This window comes from Ruditapes philippinarum, unplaced genomic scaffold (genome assembly GCF_026571515.1).
Source record: "Ruditapes philippinarum isolate M1 unplaced genomic scaffold, ASM2657151v2 ctg5104_1_1_1_1, whole genome shotgun sequence".
NCBI lineage: Eukaryota > Metazoa > Mollusca > Bivalvia > Venerida > Veneridae > Ruditapes > Ruditapes philippinarum.
The window spans coordinates 94,397-99,756 of NW_026859039.1; positions in this window are offsets into that span (position 1 = coordinate 94,397).

The following is a 5,360-nucleotide window of genomic DNA, read 5'->3' on the forward strand; positions in this document are numbered from 1 at the left end:
GTCTTTTGACTTACCCTGCAAACGGAAATGTCATTTGGACATGTAAACGTTTCACCAAATTAAGCAATCCAGGAAAACTGTACAGAAATGAATGAATGATGTATGAAGTGATTTAGATGAAAATTCGAAGGCTTTTATTTCATACAAATGAAGGATAGGCCCCTAACGCTTTTAACTATTAATCCATCATTAGCGGTCAGAACAGAACAGAACGGTTCTGTTGACAACAATAAAGAACTTTTCATAGTATTGGAACGCAAACAACAAGATATAATAATTTATTTAACTAACAGTATCTTAAAATGTTCCAGGAGTTTGGGAAGAGGGGTTTTCAAGAAAAGCACTCATCTAAATATGATTAGCCTGTTGCCTTTCTAATGTCGCATTAGGTGCTTTTGTCCTGAGATACCGTTGTTCCTTTGGTAAGAAACTTTACATTCATTGCTCCAGGAACGGATTCGAGAGTGTGTCTGTATATACAATCGAACTAAAATAAATTCACAAAGTTGGCAATGGTTTTTAACTATTTGACCTCGTGGTCATATGATCCTTTATTACATATTCTTTCCTAATCGCGGCATCTTTAAGAAATCAGGCCAAAATAAACTTGGAAATATTTAATTATGTGTTGTTACTTACATATATATTTTCGAATTATATTAAGGAGAAAAAATTAGAACTAGGAATTAACGCCGGGATCAAATATCGGATCAGGTGTAGTGTTAAGACGAAAGTTTCACTAAAGCATACATGCATATTAAAGAACATTTTAATGTGTAAAATAAACCAATATAGAATAGATTAAATGAAATATTTTAAAAGGTATGAAACATCCATTTTTTTACAAATTAAGTATAATTACATATTATACAATAATAGAAAAGGATCGCAGGTATTATAAGCAACTGTTAACATCAGTGATATATGTTTATTGATTGATTTATTTCTGTACTGGTATAATCGAAAGTACAAGTGAGGTTTTCTGATAATTAGTTTCCCATTCACTCGGCCCTTTCCGTCAAATAGGCGAGATGTTCTGATTGCTTCCAACTACGTGCAAATGTCGTTTACTCCACTGAGATATCTACAAACATATTTGCTGATTGAAAGGTTAAAAATAGCATGATATCAATGCCTTCAGTACTACAGCAGCGATACTATTGTTTGTTGTTTGGGTTCAGGCTCAATGAATAGACTGTCAATGACCTCTGACCACAAGATGACCTCCTTTCTCGTGACCTTAACGTTAAAAAAATCAAGCTATAGTTCGTTTGTCAGCGAGAAGGAAACTCAGATCTCATTGACTCAAGATATGTTAGCACAAATTAAGAAAACATCAACACCGACAGTTCTTTAGTACCAATTATAGCACTGGCCGCTGTGACTTCCAACTTAAGTTCAACTTATCTTACCAAACAAATAATATTTTCTTAATTCAAGGAATTTCTATGAATGTTTTCAAAAATTTTGATGACATACCAAATATGCAACCACATATAGTCAGTCAGTATTGGTCTAAAGCTAGAACCCAAACAACAAGCTACATGTATAATCATTGACGTTCAATTACCGGTTACAATAAAGACAAACGGTTGTGTAGGGCAAAAAAAAAACAGTTTATTTATATATATATGATTATATTGACTATGTAGATCGTATAGCGGAGTACAGCGACTTGTGACCTGCCAATGACCTCTTTTTAGTGTGACCCTGCCTTCAGAGTTCATTGTACGCTAGAGCAAATTCCCCTGAACAATGAGCAGGACACTTTATTGCAAGAAAGGGCTATGTACAGTTTTGTACTCTTTTACATACACTGTTATTGTATGGTGTGGACCAAAGGCAAGCTTATCATTAGGCGACATTATGAGAAGTTACATTAATGGCAAGAGGCTACAAGTGGGGTTGTGAGAGAAAAAAAATACTGAAAAAAATAAAAGAGGAAAAAATGAATCGATGTTTACATGGATACTACATTTCAAACGAGGCTGATCTACGATCAAAACTAAAATGTTGTCCAATAGACAAAATGTGTATTTGCAATACAAATTATGAAAAATTAACTTCAAAATTTATCTACATTTGTAATTTAATCATGCACAAATTATTAATAATGAAACAATTCCAATGATGGTTTTGTAATAATGAATTGCTCTAATTCATGCCCAGTATAACAGGTTAAAATCGTTATTTCACAACATTTTGTATCACTTAACACTTATTTCCGCTGATATTGAAACTGTAAATATTAATATCATTAAACACTAAAAGCTCATTATAGTTGTCGAGACGGACAGGCAGACGCACGACATGATTACATGTATTCAAAAAAGATTATTTTGTCTCTTTGATAATTAAGCAATAATTAATATCAATAATTATATAATATACTACATTTGTAATATATAAAGTCTAAAAGTTCTTGTATAAATCAGTATTGGTACTTATCATTTATAGACACTGAGTTTTCTTTAATCAAAAACTCGTTTTAATAATAATATAATAATGATAATTATAATAATAATAATAAAAATAATAATAATAATAAAAATAATAATAATAATGATAATAAAGTATAAGAATAATATAGCGAATAAATTTTTACTGGTTTTATAATGCACAAAATTGTTGGAATTATATTTATTTTTATTTATCTTTCTGTTTATTATATACCTTTTTCTGACATTACAATTTGAAAGATTTCCCCTTAAATTGTGTGTATTGGTTGAATTTAGAAGAAAGTAGTCAGGCAAAACGCCAGTGAAAATACGAAAATATGTTTCACTAGTGAACAATATTTTTTTTTACAGTGAAAATACAAAAAATGAAAAAGAAGTAGTTTATTTCATCAGTTTTTTTTCAATATTTTATGTCTAAGTTTATAATAAATCAAATTTACATTAACAGAATTGTAACCTTTAGTAAAGTAGCTACGTTTATAAGTTGTCAGAAGAGATTCACGTCAACCCACTTTTCATGCCGTCTGACAAGACTATACATACGTACTTTGGCAACTTAACTTTTTCAAAGGGTGCGGTGGCTTAGTGGTTAAGGTGTCTGCCTCTTAACCCAGAAATCATGGGTTTAAGCCCTTCTCGGGTGTCGACCGTGTTTCGTCAAATAACACCAGTACTGGTTGGTTCCAGGCATCGAACTCTAAAAGTGCAAGAACTTGTTCCGCAATCGAGCTGAAATAAATTTGTTCAAACCAACTAAACTATTTTGACATTGAAGTCTACAGATAATTCAAATTTCAAAACAGGACATGACAAATCCAGAATCAGGCGACATTAATTATAATTATCTTCAAAGGTGAGGCATTGTCTCTGCAACTATCTAAGCATCTGTAATAGTTACTGGACCGTTTTCTTTAATAAGCTTACATGTTATTCATATTACAAATATATTTTCACGTTTCTAGTACGCGCACTTCACATTAACTTTTCAGAAGTTAATTTTACAAGCTGTATTAATAATGAGAGTCAAGGATCTAAATACGTGATATAGACAGGTTAATAACAGTCCACTGAACTCGTTCAGTCTGAACAAGGGAGAAACTAGACAAAAGGTCAAAAATGTAAAGACAAGTGACAGGTTATTCGTTCGTTGGCCAGGTACTATCTTAAGGTTTCCTCTTCAACATGGTATCAAAATATTTACAAGTTCATCTTCAGGACAGAACTATGCTTTCAGGAGACAGAGACAAATTGAATGATAAGTCTACAAGCTAATTATTATACCTGCTTAAAGCAAATATTTTGTTATGTATATAAATATGATATTAATGTCATTAACATTTGCAGATGGGATTAAAAAGGGAAGGGTCCTCTAACTAGAGGGTTTTCAAGTGATTGACCAAATAACAATAGTGCCGCCTTGCTGGCATAAAATCTACAAACCCCACGATTCACGTACATGTTTCCTGGACAGTTTTTTTTTTAAATATAGTTACAGGTGTGATGATATACTTCCTTTTTGGAAGAAATAATCCCCACGACAGTTCAGATTCCAGAAATTTTAATTATACAACTGTCTATCGGTGATCAAAACCTGTTAAAATGTTGTTTACCAGTCGGAAGAAACACACGATTATTCGACATGAGTTCGTCTACCATTTTATTAAAAGTTAGCCGGCGCCAGCCTCGATCATGTTTCCTCATATGGAATTATACAGGAATAGACTAACAAGTGATTAATTTAATTCGCGAAAAAAATAAGCTTGTTTATATAACAAGTTCACACTGGTGTTTGAAATACAGCACGAAAACTGTATGTGGAAGTTCCACAGCAAACGAAGCTGAAAAAAGCACCAGACAACACAAACAGTGAAAAGCTCCTATCGGCCAAGGACAACTTATTTGTACAACTTCATGTAAGAACACATGTCCATACGGAAATCACATGCATTAATTCGATAAACTTTCAGACATTTCATTCTCATATACACTGCTGACCAACAGGAATCATCACATTTGGTACTGTATATTTCAAGGAGCTACAGAAGTCTAAAACACACAATTTGGAAATCTTACTTATGTCAAATGAGGTATTTAAAACGGAATAATATGAAGAAGATAATAAGATATTCTACCTAGAATTAATTCAAAATCGGTATTTAGTGCAATTCATAGCCAAATTAAGCGTTCAAACCCTTTCATTTTTTGATCATTTTGCGCAATAATTATCTTAAATTTTGAGTATAGACCATCAACAAAAGGTTCCACAGTATTTTCAGTCCAGAAATATCAAAATATCGAGTCCTGTTAAAGGAAATGCCATAGCCTTATTGCCGTCTGTTTAGGACCGTCGCGTTTTTAAAAGAAAAATATGAACAATTCTGACCTTTGATATTAATTATTATTCCGGAGCATTTCAGTCTCAGATTATTACAGGAAAAAACTATTTGAAGTTTAGCGTTTGTGGTAAAAAGCCTTCCAGAAAGTTTGATTGTTACAATGGTCTCGAAATATGATACCTGGCCAACTTGTCATGATAGGTCAACTCCTACAATTATTACTTTCAGACCTTGAACTTGTTGGGTAAAATCCAAATTTTAAACTTAACCTTTAACCTTTTAAAAAAAAAACCATAAGGTAGCCATTATCGATAACTGAATGTCTTTTGGCTGTTGATCATTTACTGATCACAGTCTCTCAAGTGGCAATGTCAAATAAAATTTGACCTCCCAGTTAATTTCTTAATATTACATTCATACAAAAACCCATCTTAGAAATATGCACCAAAAATAAACAACATGCACATAAATAATGACAAAATTTCCTTTGGTTACAGAAAAATTAAGGTTAAAATAACTAAACACAAAATTTCATCATTTTTATTACATGATTAAATATTGCAAA